At 36.3% G+C, this 18202-nt stretch overlaps 1 protein-coding gene across 8 annotated transcripts in view; it reads left to right on the plus strand.

Moving 5' to 3' along the window:
- LOC124183578 (sodium/calcium exchanger 1) overlaps positions 1 to 18202 on the plus strand; it is a 1216563-nt gene that overhangs the window by 99208 nt on the left and 1099153 nt on the right. The gene's annotated exons all lie outside the window — the stretch shown is intronic.

The raw sequence follows: 18202 nt of genomic DNA on the forward strand, positions 1-18202 counted from the left end.
GATTGATCAGCCGACACATGATTGCGAGAAAGATAGCTGAAATTTTTCTGATCCGGGTTACCAAATAACGAAACGGAAAAAAAAAATGGAAAAAAATCTACACACTCTCGGAATTGTTTCTTATTCATTCTTTTTTTCTCTTCTCGGTTATAAAAAACACAAAAAAGAAAGTGGGATTAAGTAAGAATATGAAATAAAAAAAAATGTAAGGAAAAAAAAAGTCGGTCCACTCTCACTTTCATTTATTTTCTCTCTTCTGAGTTACCCGTAATAAAAAAGGGGCGGGGATTAAGTAAAAAAAAGAGGCGCCAAAAACGGGGAACAAATCGATTCACTCTCGGTATTTTATTGTTTCAATTATTTGTTCTCTTCTAAAAGAAAAAAATAAATAAATAGAAAATAAAATATAAAAATAAAAAGCGACCCTGGATCGAACCCGTGTCCCGCAATACTCCATCCTCATGTGGTACCCACTCAGCTGCGCTACAGCTACGTCTGTGTACGCGCGTTTGCTTCATATGTTTACGGAGCTTGCTCGGAATTCGCTGATGATTCTTTGGAAGATTCAGTTCGAGAAAAAAATAATTTCCCCCAACCACTTGCCCATTGCACATTTTGCGTAAATGTTATCGAGCTGGCTTCGTATTTTTTTACATAGACTGCGTGTACAAATATTCGAGAATATTTTCATATCAATAAAAAAATAATATTTATTAAAAAAAAAAAAAAATAAGTATTCGGGCTGGGAATGGTTAATTATTTTGGTTCAGCGTCCGCTAATTGAATCTAAAATTTATCAAATCTGGAGATACTTTTATTCACTGACATTCATAATTGAAACAAGAAAAATCCCAATTCTTGCATTCCTGGAAACATCTGTGCGAGCGGGGACAAGGATGCGATTGGCAACCACTTGCTCGAGCGACCGAGTATATCTATATATACACGATTGTGGGCCACCTTCGGTGCATGGCCGCCTAGGTGTCACGTCGACGCTCCAATCTAGCTAGTATCACGAAAAGCCGAGCGTTGGAGATCTCCCTGCTCATCTCTGCTCAGACTACGCGCACGAACTGTAATGATCGATATATACTCTCGATTTCTCGAGATCCTCGCTGACCGCGTCGGACGGGCGAGATGCTTTGTTTGGTATACGAATGTCGTGCGTGTTGCACACACACACACACCCTATACCGCGTTTTTCGTGGTCGCGAGCAGACAGTAGACGCAGTAGACCACGCGCCTGAGCTATAGTGCTTTACACACACTATACCGCGTTCTCGCAATCCGCGCCGTCCGCGACGCGCGAGAGAGATGCCTCGTTTTACGTATGAGAGACAGGGAGAGATATACCCCTGCCACGTTGCTTTGTTTTACCGGTATGAGCCTGATGCACTCGACTTCATTTTGCGTTTGTGTTGCTTTTGTCGCACCGCACAGCACTTCGTGAACCTTGTTTACTGAAATAATGAATATATGCGATAGCTGGGATCGTTTCGACCAGCTCTCGTGTCTATCACTGCGAATTACCGTTGACCGCGCCTTTCATTGTTCATGCGTCACACTGTTTCGGCTACAATCCGGCTCGAAGGACCATGTTTTGTGTACCCTTGGATGAGGTAAACGGAGGTTACGTGAAATGATATTACACATTTGCTTATGTCACTTCGAATTTAATAAACTTTTGATTACATCTTACGTTTGTATCGCGGATACATAAATTTCTGTCGAGCGTGCTTCTGCTCGTGTTCGTGGGCCGCGGCCATCTTTTCTTTTGGCGCTAGTGCTTAGATTTCTCCCTTCTCTTTCTGCACAAAGCGCGCGATATTCGAATGACTTCTTAGCTTAAACACAAGGTAAACTTTCCCTTAATTGTTTATATACATTTTTAGTTGTAATAGATATATTGAATGTATTTTCCAATCTACAATAAATAATAATTCTTAATGGTATGATATCCATTGATCTTATTGTCTTACTGATGGAATCTATGTGCTTGGTAGTTGAATAAAAAAATTGATCGTTCTGAGGAGGGCCCCTACTCGGGCCGAAACGTTAACGGAAATTTACGTCACGCATTCACTGACCGCTCACCAAGATTTACCACTACATTTTCTACGAGGTCAAGAATTCTAATCCTTCAAAAGTACATCAGTCTATAAATATAAATCAGAATATAAATCAGATGTATCATCAAGATGGCGGACCGGCAGAACGCTGGTGAAAATGTGTGCAAGGTTTTCAAGTGTCACTCAAATATGATAGTCCCGAACATAGTTATGTGTTTAATTTGTGAGAGTGTTTTTCATGAGGGTGACTTTAATAAATATCAAAGGGGTCAATATATAAGCGAGATGTTGGTTATTCGTGCTCAAGATCACGCGGACAACTTAACCTCTGAATCTGACTGTGACCTGAATGCTCTCGATGAAAATGCGCGCAAAAATAATCACCCAGATCTTTTCTACAAAGAAAAGCTGAGAAATGATCTTTCAAACAGTTTATCTCTAAATATTTCTAAAATTTCTAACAAGCTGGCTGAATCTCAAGAACTTGATGAACTAAATACTTTGAAAATGGAAAATAAATTACTTAAACAACTAAACACTGAATTACAAGATAAAAATAAGCTATTGGACAGACTTGTAAATATTTCAAGTATCGGAGTGAATAATCATACATCGTATGCCTCTGTTATGAAAGGTGTTAAAAAAAACTGAAAAGGTGCCTAACATATTTGTCAAAGCCAAGAGTAATGATCATCGCGAGACTCTTTCAAAAGTTGAATATAAATTAACCTGTGATTTATCTGTGCCTATCAACAATGTGAAAGAAAGTAAAGATGGTTCAGTGTCAATAAAATGCAAAAACAGTGAAGATGTTACTAGAGCTAAGTCAGTGCTGAGTGAAAAGCTGGGCCCTGATTTCAGTCTTGATCTTGAGTATTTGAAGATACCTAGAATAAAAGTAATTAACGTAGAGAATGAACTTGGAAAGGAAGAGCTTTGTGATGATATATGTATATGAGGGATTCTCCGTCAACTCGGCCACTTTTTTTTCGACCATCTCAGATCTGCCCCATAATTGCCCCATAATTATATGAAAGTACTACTAAAAGGTACTCTATGTGAATTTTTTCAGATTTTTCAATCCATTATTTGAGAAATTGCTTTTTTTTTTTAAAAATGAATATATCTCTGAAACTTAAAGTAACTGAAGAATAATGACTCTACATAAAAGTTGTAGCTTTTTGTTTGCTTTCGAGAGGAATTTTTGAAAAAAATTTTACGTTCCGGTAACGCTGATTTTTTACCAAAAAAGGAAGAAATTATTTTTTTTATTCAAGATGGACCCTTTTTTTTTGTTGAAAAAATTATAGAGTCTTCCAATATGTGTGACAATATCACCAAGAAATCAGCAGAGTGGCACGGATCGAGGTTCTGGGGTAAAAAAAGTGAAGGCACACAAATTCGGTCGAGGTTCCGGTATAAAGAAATTAATTTGTGTGGCTTCATTTTTTTTTACCCCAGAACCTCGATCCGTGCCACTCTGGCGATTTTTTGGTGATATTGTCACACATATTGAAAGACTCTGTAATTTTTTTGGCAAAAAAAAGGGTCCTTTTTGAATGAAAAAAATTATTTCTTCCTTTTTTGGTAAAAACTCAGCGTTACCGGAACGTAAAATTTTTTTCAAAAATTCCTCTCGAAAGCTAACAAAAACTACAACTTTTATGTAGAGTCTTTTTTTCAGTTACTTCAAGTTTCCGAGATATATTGATTTGAAAAAAAATGGCAATTTCTCAAATAATAAATTGAAAAATCTGAAAAAATTCACATACAGTACCTTTTAGTAGTACTTTGATATAACCAATTATGGGGCAGATGTGAGATGGTCGAAAAAAAAGTGGCCGAATTGACGGAGAATCCCTCATATAATAGAAATTTCCTTGAACTTCTGAAGCGTTTAATATAATTGCAGACTACAAAAATCGTGCTAACAAACGTACTTCAATTTTAGAAGTTACTCCTGATTCCCATCTACAGGTGAAAAATAATGGTTCTCAGTTGTTCATTGGGCATCAATGATGTCGTGTCTTTGATCATTTCAACTTAAACCTATGCTTTCACTGTGGTAGATTGAACGACAGCAATAAATAATGTAGTAACGCTACTAAATGCCTGAAATGTGCTGGAGACCACCCCACTAAAATCTGTACAACATAAGTCAAAAAGTGTCTCAACTGTATTTACTACAATGAGAAGTTCCATAAGAGTAGATTAACTGATCACTGCGCAACTGACACCTGTTGCGAGTATGGGGCTTTTAAGTTTAATCAGATAATTACCAGTACGGACCATTCAGCTAAACCTACTTTAACTAACAATAAGTTACTTGGTAATATAGGTAATAAACCGACGATCACCAATCAATAAGTCTTCTATCTGTTTTAACGATGACAGATCTTGATTTACAAATAGAAAAGAACTACTGTGAACTTGCAACTTTAAATTATTCGTTGTGTATAGGTAGTCTTCTGATATTACATCTTAATGTCAGAGGTCTTAATATTAATTTTGAAAACTTACAACTATTTATAGAAAAATTATCTGTTAAACCGAATATTATAGTATGTACAGAGACGTGGACTCTGTCCTATTTTTCTTTTTTCAAGATTACAGATTATGACTGCTATATTACAATCATAGTATGATAAACAAAGCTGATGGAGTTTTGATGTATATTAAAAAGACATTAAATTCAAGTTCGGTGATTGAAGAAGTGGGAAATTTGAAAATTGTTTCCACTACTGTTAAATTAAACAATAGGAATATTTTCAAAGTCTCGGTAGTATATAGGTGACATGATGTTAGTAAAGAAGTCTTTATTAACTCAATTTCTGATTGCCTCAAGTCTGCATGTCATGGAAAAAATCATGCAATTATTGGTAATTTCAACATCAATCTGCGTAACCTAGATAATACAACTAATGACTTTTTATCAAATATTTTGGATCATGGATACATACCATACTTCAATGGTGTTACTAAACCTAATGCCTATGGTGGTTCGTGCATTGATAACTTTTGTATTAAATCTAATAACAACAAAATTAAGTCCTTCACCTATACTTACATTTTCACCGACCACTATCCTATCTTTGTTAGCATTGGCCATACACCAAGTGCTAAAACAACACAAGATAATACAATCCTGGATTACAAGCATATTAGTGAACTGAGTAAGAAATTCGACTGGTCATCGCTTAAGAAAATTTCGGATCCTGATGAGTTTTTCCAAACTTTCATCAAAACTATTAAATCGTTTATAAATGACTCTAATATTGTTGTTAAAAAATCTAGTCGTATTAATAATCCGAGAAGTAAATGGATTACCAAAGGCATTATAAACTCTTGCAAAACCAAAGAATCTTTTTTTAATGTATGGAAATTAGATAGAAGTAACAATACTCTTAAACTAGAATATAATAATCACTGTAAAATACTAAATAAAGTAATTAAGTCAGCCAAAGCTAAATATGAAAGTGAAAGGGTCAACTAGTACTTTAATAATAGCAGAAAAATGTGGCAATTGGTGAATAGTAAGTTAGGTAAGAATACTAAGTCCTCTAATAATATCGATTATCTAGTCTGTGATGATATAATTATCAATGACAGTAAAAATATTTCCGATAATTTTTTAGAATTTTTTTAGCAACATTGGAGTGGAGTTAGAAAATAAAATTAATACATCTCCCTATAAACATTGATAAATTTGTTAAACACAACTGTAATAGTTTCTTTCTAGTATCTACTGACTCTAACGAAATAAAAAAAAATCATTCTGAACATGAAAGATAGAGCTGGGGGAGTTGACGGCATCAATAGTAGAATTTTGAAGACTATAGTCAATGAAATTTGTTGTCCACTTTAATATATTGTAACAACGGGGGGAAATTACGAAAGATCTAAGAGAATCAAAGAGTTCTCTGTGCGATTTAAGCGAACGCCGAGCCAAAGAAGTCTCACGAACAAAGAATATTTTAGAAAGAAAATAGATGTATTTGGACACAAGCTCTCTTTTTAAAGTCTAGAGACTGACTTTTTTTACGATAATGTCGGTTGACGCAGCAACCTGATTCTTTTTAAACGTCTTTTATCTATGATGACTACTAGATCATTTAAAAGGGGACGAAACGGGTGATTTCACCCTTTGTAACATTACTCCCCCTCGAGGAAAAGAGTCGACCCGACTCGGAAAAGATAAACAATTACAAAAAAATGTGATCTAGCAGTCAGTGCTCGAAGGTGAGTTGGAGCTGTGGCTCTAAAAATTAAACGACTCCCTTGTTACTATCTGGCATTTGCCCACAGTCTCAAGGTAAACCACAGAAAACCTTGAGCAGATAGTTGAGCGTTCAATTGAATTTCAAAATTTGTGTGCCTTGTTTTTACAAAGGTAAGTGTTATCTAGTGTCATGTGGCTTCATGAATTTGAAGATAACAAAATCTTCCGGATCGCCGTCGAAAAGAAAATCCATTCCTCTTCAGGGAAAATAGTGCGGTGAAACAAACACAGATGTACGACGAGGCGGGAAACGATACATGGAAGAACTCTGGGTCCTAGGCTACAGAAAGGTGATTCCCTCTGAGAACCGGCACAGGAAAAAGGGAAAAGGAATGGGTGACTGAATCCAAGGCTTCTTCAGAGACAGCACACCCTAGAGTGTGGAGGACAAATGTGAGAGGTGGTATAACAATTCAAATTCACTAAGTGAATTTGGGAGAATACTTGAATAAAATAAATTAAATATGTATTCAAAAGAAAAGAAACGATCTTATCTGAATCATTTCTGTGTACTTTTTCAAAATAAGACCACCAGTCATCTTCAGGAATCGGGGAAAGATTGGATGGGAAAAGGCTGTCAAGTAACCTGAAAAGTACTCACAAAAACTGACATATGGATTAGAAAAATAAGAGAGGATCGACCAAATGCTCACTACTTCATTCAAGCGCAGAACCGAAACACTCTTCAAGCCAAAGAAATCGATGTATCAAAATTTCTCGAATCGAACAACATCGAACTAACCTTAACCTGTCAACGAACTTGCTAACCTTCAGAGAGCTACTGAAACGATGCTCTTGACTGATAAGGAGCTAAGCGATCCAGATGAACGACTTTCGATTTCGAACGAGGGAAACGTCTAATTCTAAAAACAACGTCGTTAATCCGGTCAACAATAAAACAAGGACCTTCCCAATTACTTTGGAGTTTGGGATAACGCCCTTGTTGCCGACCAGGTTGAAATAACCAAACGGAATCTCCCTTCTCAAATTTTAAATTTCTAGCTCTAATATCATAACGATCCTTAGTCTTATCGGAAACCATACGAATTCTTTCCCTAGCAAATTCATGAACCTCGTCCAATTTTTGACGGAAAACGGAATTAAAATACACCTGGGACGAAGTCACGGAAGGATTGACGCCCTTTTCTAAATCTGACGAAAGTCGAAGATCCCGACCCGTCAACATCATAGCTGGCGAAAAACCAGTGGTATCGTGAATTGCAGAGCGATGCGATAAAAGAAATAAGGGAATCGACTCATCCCAATCTTTCTGATCCTGATCAACGAAAGAAGAAAGATAACGAAGAGGCGTCCTATTCAATCTTTCTACCATTCCATTAGACTGCGGATGCAAAGCGGTAGTACGAGTTTTTCTAATCCCTAAAATTTGAAGGAACTCCTTCATCAAATTCGACTCAAAATTTCGACCCTGATCTGTGTGTAATTCAAGAGGAGCTCCATAACGACAGACAAATTCTCGAATGAAAGCTCGAGCAACGGTGCTAGCTTCTTGATTCGGAATTGGGACTACTTCTAACCACTTTGTAAAATAATCTGCTATCACCAGGGCATACCGATTTCCTGACCTAGAAAGAGGAAGAGGGCCTAGGATATCTATTGCGACTCTTTCAAATGGAGCTCCTACGTTATATATTTGAAGAGAGCTCTTCCCTTTTTCACGAGGTCCCTTCTTGGCTAAACAAACCATGCAAGTTCTGCACCAATTTTCAACGTCAGCTCGGCAGTGAGCCCAAAAATACCTTTCTCTGATCCTTCCTAAAGTCTTATTAGAAGCGAAATGGCCACCAACAGGTGAATCATGAAAGCTTGACAAAATCTCAGTTATCTTTTCTCTAGGAACCAGAAGCTGCCAACGTACCGACCTGGAGTCAGGTGATTCCCATTTCCTATAAAGTAACTGATCGACAAGAAACAAGGAGTCTCACTGCGCCCAGTAAATTTTCAAAGACTGACTCATAGAAGATATTTCTTCCCACTGAGGCCTAACTCCTGTGGATTTCCAATTCCGAACCAGGAGGAGATCTGAATCTTTTCCCTGGGCGATGATCCAGTCTTCTTTATTTTCAACGAGAGAAATTTGACGAACGTTAAGCGAGGGATCTAGCTGTTTATTTAAACGAGAGCACTGTTTGCAATCGTCCCCGCACGGACGACGAGAAAGTGCATCAGCATTACCATGCAGAACTCCGGGACGGTGTTTAATTTCGAAGTCATATTGACCTAACCTCTCCAACAATCGAGCTACTTGGCCTTCAGGTGATTTGAACGAAAGAAGCCAAGTTAAGGAAGCATTGTCTGTCCGAATCAAAAATTTCCTTTCATAAAGATAATGATGAAAATGGCAAATAGATTTTACCATCGCTAATAATTCCCTACGGGTAGCACAATAATTGCGTTTTGGTTTAGACAAGACCCGACTGAAATAACTTATAACGCGCTCTTGATTATCCTGAATTTGAGACAAAACCCCACCTATACCACAGTGAGAAGCGTCAGAATCTACGATGAATTAAGAATCGGAGATGGGATAAGCTAATATCGGTGACGAAGTTAATAATTTTTTAAGGAGAACAAAGGCTCCTTCGCATTCGGAAGTCCAATCAAAAACAACTTTAATTCCTGTAAGAGCATGGAGAGGTCTCGCTATAGAAGCAAAGCCCTTAACGAAACGTCTGTAATAAGTACAAAGTCCTAAGAAACTTTGAACCTTTGCTTTTGAATCGGGACGAGGCCAATTCAAAACCGTTTCTATTTTAGAAGGATCTGTCTTAACACCTTCCACTAAAACGACGTGTCCGAGAAAAGTTGCTTCCTTTTTGAAAAAATGACATTTTTTGGGACTCATTTTCAGACCAGCTTGGAATAAACGACTAAAAACCTGCTTAAGATTTTCCAATTCCTCATCAAAAGTCTTACAAAACACAATGATGTCATCGAGATAAACTAAACAAATCTTGCCAGTCAGACCTTGAAGGGCGAATTCCATCGCTCTTTCGAAGGTAGCTGGTGCATTACAAAGGCCAAAAGGCATAACTTTAAATTGCCAAGGTCCACCTAAACCTGTGACAAAAGCTGTTTTCGCTTTGTCTAACGGATTCATTTCAACTTGCCAATAACCACTCTGTAAATCAATCGTAGAGAACCAACGGGCACCAGAAATTAAATCAAGGGTATCTCCCATCTGAGGAAGCGGATATGCATCTTTCTTGGTGATCTCGTTCAACTTCCTATAATCTATACAAAACCTCTTAGAACCATCTTTTTTATTGACCAAGACAATGGGAGAAGCCCACGGACTAGAAGACGGCTCAATAACATCTGCTGTTCTCATATCCTCTACTAATTTTTCAACTTCCCTGCGACCGTTTAAAGGAAGCCGTCTAGCTGCCTGTTTAATCGGACCGTTATTCCCTACATCTATCGAATGCTTAGCTATGGTACATCTCCCGATGTCGGCAGAGTCTTTAGCAAAAGTCTCTTTAAAATCGTTAAAAATGCAAACGAGACTATTAGTCTGAGCGATATCTAAATCTTTAGAAGACCTAGTAAAGAGTTCCGTGAGATAAGAAGGAACGACTAAAGAGTCTGAAACATGTTCTAAAACGCGCAAAGACGAGAGGGTTTCTTTCTGTTCAGAAGAGTTAATAAATCTAGACGTTTCGAGGTTGATTTTAGGGTAAGCAGAACAGAGAGTCGAATCTCCGGTAGAAATGACGCAGTTGTGAGCGGAAAGAAAATCTACGCCTAAAATGCCTTCATCTTCTATATCAGCTACTAGAACTTCATGTGGGGATTGAACACAATCCGCTACTGTTACCTGTACGACCATCTTACCTACGACAGGGGTAATTGCTCCGGTAGCAGTGCGAATAGACGCAGAAGGATTAATTGAAGCAAGAGACGAAATCATATCTGGACGAACAACGGAAATTTCGGCTCCAGTATCCATCACCCACAAACAAGTTAGTCGGTTAACGGAACCTTTAGCATATAAGCCGGTACGATGCAGGCCTCTAACCACGAACTGTGAAGCAATAGGGAACTTGGAAGAAACCGATGATATCCGCCCTTTCGAAACATCGGTAGCTAGTTCCCCGAATTCTGAGAAACAGAAGGTTGCGCTGCCCAAACCGGATTAGAGGGAGCCCTCTTGGAGACATTTTTGCGCCACGAATCTTCCGCAGTCTTCAACTGACGGTCGAGTTTAAAACAATTCTTCGCGATATGTCCTCTTACGCCGCAAAAATGGCACTCTGAGATAGGCCGATTGGAGTTTGATCTATTGTAACGAGAGAAACCACTATTTTTCCTTCCTGGAAAAGAATCTGAGCTAGGCTAATTGACTGAAGGACGGGACGAAGAATTTTCTGAAGGTTCAGCTTGGCTCAATCGATGAAGTTGACGCGAACCTAAATCCGCCTCGTTTATAGCTTCTAATTCTAAGCCTTTAATAATTGCTTCATGTAGAGAAGTTGGAGCTGCGAGCCTCAGATGATACCGAAGCTCCGGATTCCGAATCGCATTCATGAATTTCGCCCGAGCTATCTGATCTCTAGCTTTTTCTGCACAATCAGTAAGAGAATGTCGAGCGAGACGTTCGATGTCATTTCCGAGAGAGGCTAAATCTTCCTTGGGCCCTTGACGTCTATTTTCAAACTGAGTAAAATAAAGTTTGGAAAAATGTTCTCCGCCAAACCGGAGTTTAAGAGCCGCACAACTGCTGTCAAAATTTTCAGAATCCGAATCTGAAAGCGATCCAAGAACTACCAAAGCCGGACCAGACAAAGACGCTGTCAAATTAGCTGCTTTCTGGGACGGATTCCAACCATTAACCTCACTAATCATGTTAAACTGACGTTCGTATAGACTCCAAGCAGACGAACCGTCATACGAACCGGGCTTCAAATTCGATTGTTTCGAGGGCAACTCTACAATACTCGCGGGAGGTACAGAAACCTGATTGAGTCCGAACGAGCTCTGAGTTTGCGGAGGGAGAACATTGACAGTTCCGCGTGATATTAAAAAGGCCAGGAACTCTGCATGAATATCTACGCTAGGATGAGACGACGCGACAGGAGGTTCAACTACTTCCAAAATATCACGTGACGGAACATCGTGGCATCGCGGGAAAGAGCTAACCTGAGCTTGTCGCGAGACAGGAACAGGTGGAAAATTTTTAGCAACAGGGGGAATTTCGCCTCCCCCATAAATAGCGTCAGACCTTGATTGATCCGGAATTGAATGAATGGAGGTCCTCCTTGCCGTAACCGGGACTGAAGGAAGAGAAGTCTTTTTACCTGGGGATGGAACTGGGCGTATCGGGAATTCCTGCGGCCACTCCTGAAGCTTCTGCACACCTTGCAGGATCCCGATCAACGCCTGGGACACGATTTCTTGTTGTTGACGCTGTTGCGAGAGGAGTTCGTGCAGAAGATTCTGCTGTTCTTGTTGCTGCTGTTGTAGCAGTTGTTGATGTTGTTGTTGCTGTTGTTGATGTTGTTCTTGCTGCTGAATCTGACGCATCAGCAAATCTTGGTTTCCCTGGATGAGCTCTGCCAAGAGAGCTAGTTGGGGCTGGGGCTGAACCTCAGCTTCCGAACGACGAGAAACAGGAGGAAACGCTGATTCAGGAGAGCGCTGGCACGACGAAACGCGTCCGGCAGCTCGTCGCTCCGCGCGTGATGCTCTCGTCAGAGGAGATTTTTGCATTTTTTTGTATACTTCTTTTCACTCAAAATACACTCAAATGGCACAGAAGAGATCCCGCTTCTGACACCAATGTAACAACGGGGGGAAATTACGAAAGATCTAAGAGAATCAAAGAGTTCTCTGTGCGATTTAAGCGAACGCCGAGCCAAAGAAGTCTCACGAACAAAGAATATTTTAGAAAGAAAATAGATGTATTTGGACACAAGCTCTCTTTTTAAGCCTAGAGACTGACTGTTTTTACAATAATGTCGGTTGACGCAGCAACCTTATTCTTTTTAAAGACATAAGAGGTTTATAAACGTCTTTTATCTATGATGACTACTAGATCATTTAAAAGGGGACAAAACGGGTGATTTCACCCTTTGTAACAATATTTTTAATGAATGCATTAGCAAAGCCATTTGGCCGACTTCGTTGAAAAAAGCAGATATTATTCCTATTTTTAAATCTGGGAATAAACATGTAACCACTAATTACAGACCTATATCACTCATTTCTAATCTAGCAAAGATTTTTGAAAAGTTAATATACACCAGGTTGTATAACTTCTGTTCTGATAATAGTTTGATATCTGATAACCAATTTGGTTTTATGAAGAATAGGGGTTCAAATGATGTTCTTGCTTATACCTCAAATTATATATACAATAATATTGATACTAACAAACCTACTGTTCTAGTTTTCCTAGATCTGGCCAAAGCTTTTGACACCGTCAATCATAAGCTACTTCTTGAAAAACTATGGAGAAAAGGCATTAGAGGCCTACCTCACCAATTACTTAAAAATTACCTTACTGATAGACAACAATAATAATAATTTTTAATAGTAATGATTTTTAATAATTAAATCCAATAGTACAAAGTACATATTGCGAAGGTACTAGGATAAACCCAGTGTCTCTGCTACATTCCACAGAATGCGATTAACGCATTGTTCGCGGGTTTGGAGTATACAAAATAATTAAAATATAACTTAAAAACTGCTCAAAATTAAAATAAATAAAAATTCTATTAATTTATACAATAATAAAATTTCGTTAAAGTACGAGTTAAATTCGCATAACATAGTCTCTTTCTCAATTATTTTCACTTAACCATGTTCTTATTTTGCTCTTTACAGTTCTCATAATTATCTTAAGACTCTTCAGTTCATTCGGTAACAAATTAAATGTTTTAATTGCAATATAATATCAACTATTTTTATACAATGTTTTGTTTACTTTCGGTAATTCAATATTTTTTGCTCTAGTTTTACAATTTGACTCTTCAAATTTTATATTAAGCTCTTTATAGTAGAATATCACAGATTTCATTGTAAAGATTTGTTCAAGAGTCAGTGGTAATTTCTCATATTTAATGTCTTTTCTACATATTATTCGCATGAGTTTATTTTGTATCATTTGTAAAGGGTATAAAGTGCTAGAATAGCACTACCCCACGCAATTATACTATAAGATATTGAGACGGCGTACTTTTTTACAAAGACAATTTGGAGAATATTAAATAACAATACACACCACCTGCCGCGGCCGTGGTCTGTCGGCTGACAGGGCTCTCAGCTAATTAGTTAATTAATTCTATAAATTCGTTGGGCGCCAATTGGTTTGAGGAACCAATACCTAAATTTCCTTTGATAAATTGACCATTAATAAATAAATAATCAAATAAAGAATTCGACTAGCTCGGTTATTAAAACAGAAGAGACAACACAAGGAGGTTACGTGAAGGACCAAAAGTAATTGCAAGACAATAGAAAAGCGTATAGGCGAAGATATATAAATTTATTCACTTACTACTTGACGATGTACCGGATTAAGTTATCCTTCTTAATTGGCGAACTGACAATTAGTCAAGTCGGCGACAGACGGTCGAAGTAGCTATTCACAAAACAGTATGTATGATTTGAATTTGACGAAATCGAACTTTATACGGCCGAGACTCCTCGAGGACTGCTCACACGTGAAGCGTGTTTATTATGCGCAGCTAGTTTGCGCCGATCTAGCCTCTTCGCTTGGCTGCCGGTCTGCTACAATGCAGGCAGGGGTGCTTATTTCGCGGTCAACACAGTGTGAGTCCTTCCTCGTAGAGCGTGACAGTTGGTCTAATTTATAGGTTGACAATACAGGTGACGATTACGTTTTTACTAATTTTCTACCTACAGGGTTAGTGTCGATTATCAGGGTTCGGGGTTGATTGAGTTCTCGAGGAGTCAATTCGAGTTTTGACATCGAGGAAGAGTTTTATTTTCCTGTCACAATATTACCCCATAGAAATACGCATAATAGCCTTGCATAAGTATCTTCGTACTAGCATACTTTGCTATCTTATAGAAAATAAATATTAAATACTTAACTTTATTCACCATGTATCTTATATGCTGATTCCATTATAGATTAAAATCAATAGTGACACCCAAATATTTGCAAAACTCTACTCTTTTTAACAATTTGTCATTAATTGTAATTTGTATATTATTAGGAACACTGTCCTCATAACTACCAAAAGTAATATACACTGTTTTCTCTATATTCAGTGATAGCTTATTAAAAGCAAGCCAGTTTGCAACTTCCTTCAGATATTTATTCATTTTTATCTTTGCCAAATCCCATGTATCATCGCTCGCTATCACAGCAGTATCATCGGCGAATGATAATATAGAATTATCCGACAAGCTTGTTAGTAAGTCATTCACGTATATTAAGAATAGAAGTGGGCCTAATAGTGTACCTTGAGGTACTTCAATGTCGATTGAGCGTTAGTTGTTATGAACATTATTAATTTCGACTCTTCGTTCTCTACTGTAAAGATAACGCCTTAGTAACATGTAGGCCTCACCTCTAATCCCATTTCTGTAAATTTGTTGTAGCAATATTTTTCTATCAACAGTATCGAAAGCTTTGGCCAAATCCAGAAACGATACAATAGTTGGTGTGTTACCATTGATATTAGAATTAATTAAGGAAGTTAATTTCTCCAACGCATCGCTAGTCCCCAAATTTCTCATAAATCCGTATTATTTTTTTGATATTATTCCTTTCTTTATAACAAAGTTATATATTCTACAGTGAATTATTTTCTCAAAGATTTGAGCAATATTTGATATCAGAGAAATTGGTCTGTAATTTTCAACCTTACTTTTATCTTTTGATTCGTGGATAGGAATAATTTGAGCTTTCTTCAATGCATCAGGCCATACACCAAGACTCATGCACTGATTAAATAATACAGTTAGTGGCATAGTAATATAGTCTACAATAACTTGGATCACTTTAGTACTAATATTATCAACTCCCCCTTTTTTAACTTTCATCTTCTTAGCTATTTTTTTAATTTCATTTTCATTCGTATAATCAAGTAACATAGAACTATTTTCAAAGTCAGGTAGTTTCGTTTTATTGTATTTGTCACAATTGATCCTATTACTCAATTTTTTTCCTATATTACAGAAATAATTATCAAATTCTTCATCTATATTATCACTATTTTCAATTACCCTATCATTTTCATCAACTATATATTCTATGTGGGTTTTTTTATTAGTCTTATTACCTATTGTGGAATTAATAGTGCCCCAAAGTTTTTTTTGGATCTTTACTATCTCTAAGAATCTATTTTTCTTTAAACTTATATTTAGCATCTTTAATAACTTTATTAAGAATTTTTGCATAATTTTTATAATTATCTCTCAGTTCTTTCTTATTGGGATTTAATTTCCACAATTTATATAGATTTTCTTTGTGATTACACGATATAATAATAGCCTTAGTAATCCAGTTTTTCCCAGGTGTATTTTTCGAGTGAGATTTTTTTGCGCTCAGATTTTTGTCTGAATGTGATATGCAATTTTTAATTTCATCTATAAGATGACCTGTTGTCAAATTCGGATCGTGAGTTATTAGTCTTGACCAATCTACTTTTTTTGCATTTCTTTTTAGTTTGTGATAGTTAAGTATTTTCATATTATTATCTACTTGAGTTTGTTCAGTTACATTTTTCAAGCTCAGTAACACTGGGTAATGATCAATTATTTTTGGTAGCAATTTTATAGCTTTATAATCGACATCATTTGTTTTGATGAAAATATTGTCTGTACAGGTATCTGTATCCAAATTTGCTCCAGGTCTAGTTATAGTTTTAAAACATTGTTTATATCGATATTCAAGCATACTAGTAAAAAATTCCTGTCCTATTGTATCTAGATTCATTATATTCATATTAAAGTCACCAACTATCAGGTGGATCTTGTAATTTTTACTTTCTATGAGAAATTTCTTTAAGTTGCAAACAAAATCAGTCTGTTAGATCATACGATCTATATACAGAAGAAATTTCAATTCTTAAACTGTTATTTATCTGTACTTTTGAATGCAAGATCTTCAAGTTACCAAATTCAATGATGTCAGTACATTCATCTATCGAATTATCTATGTAAATCACAACTCCATCATTTTGATTAATATAACTCTTATTGTAATATATTTTATACCCATCAATTGAAAAGTAACTATAATGATCTAAGTTCCAAGTTTCAGTACATATAATTATTGATGGTTTCCTAGACATTTGTTTCAACATAATTTCCAATTTACTCATATTAGCATTCAAATTTCTCACATTAACATGCATAATCAAATTATCACTAATATCAATTTTCTTATTTAGCATAGTAAAGTTAGAAATAATTGTTTCACCTTGTATTATATCGAAGTTAGTATTAACAAGTTCACTAGACATTCTTTTATTTATTTTTTTCTTGATTTCTCATGTTAGGTTTGATTATTTTTCTTGTTGATTATCCTTCTTTACTTTCTTCTTTGGTGATAGTTTTTTTTTCTTTTTAGTTTCAGAATTTGTAATTCCCTCTTCATTATCACTGGAATCATTCACTCCTCAATCATCAGTTGATGAATCCGGTTTCTCTTTAACTGCAGTGTTATTCTTTCTAAATTCAGTTTGAACAACAAATCTTAGTAAAATAGGTTCAAAACTATAATCCTTGTTGTCAATATCTCTCTTTATTTTCTTATTTAGAATTTCACATTCATAACTGTCAGTCGTAAAGTGGTCAATTTTATACTTAGTATTGTAGTTCTGGTTGCTGTAAGAGCAATTGCAACATTTCTTACAGATACCTTTACAATTTATTGTAGCATGTTTACCAGCACATTTTAGGCATTTGACTTCTTTATCACACTTGCTACCTTTGTGGTTTAACATACCACAATTATAACACGGTTTGACACCAGTCACGTCATAAAGTCTGCAACGTTGTATGCCAATAAATATTTTTGACTGATTTTCTCTTATGACTATATATTTCACTAGGAACATCCAGGATCAATGAAGTCAATTTGTTATTTGGGTTGAATTGTGAGTGTAAAATTTTGCACTTATCAGTCATGTGTCAATGTGTCAAAGTTAATAATTATACTAGTGATTATAAGGCTGTCAAGGTTGGTGTACCTCAAGGCACCATACTTCGCCCTTTATCATTCATTTTAGATATTGATTATATTTCTAATGTATTACCACATAAAAATATGCGGATGATACTGCTATATTATGTAGTGGTAAGAGCTGGAAAGATACTAACTTGCGGTTATCGGAATGGTTATAAAAAATTGATTTTGAAATTGGCTTAGGGGTAATCAACTCTCTCTAAATGTTGACAAAACTAATTATATTACTTTTGGTAGTTATACTGATAGTATTTCTACTAAAGTGAAATTATTTATTAATAATAAAGAACTGAATAGAGTTGAGAGTTGTAAATACTTTGGAATATTTTTTGATCTGCACTTGAAATGGAACATTCATACTAATGAACTTGCAAAAAAAATTAAATTTTTCCTGTTTATGTACTATAAGTTGAATCACTGTCTACAACCTTCAGTGTTGAAAACAATTCATTATGGTCTGTTTGACAGCATAATTATTTATGGAATTATCGCTTGGGGTGGTGCATATGAAAACTCAGTTAAATATCTAGTTAATGTCCAAAATAAAATAATTGACAGAATATTCATAAAAAATCAATTCACCGCCCGACTAAAACTTAAGGAAAACTTTGTGATCAGTGCTTTAACTAATTATTTTGAGGTTTGTAAAAAACAATATGTCGAAAG

The sequence above is a fragment of the Neodiprion fabricii genome, chromosome 5 (assembly GCF_021155785.1).
Source record: "Neodiprion fabricii isolate iyNeoFabr1 chromosome 5, iyNeoFabr1.1, whole genome shotgun sequence".
Classification (NCBI taxonomy): Eukaryota; Metazoa; Arthropoda; class Insecta; order Hymenoptera; family Diprionidae; genus Neodiprion; species Neodiprion fabricii.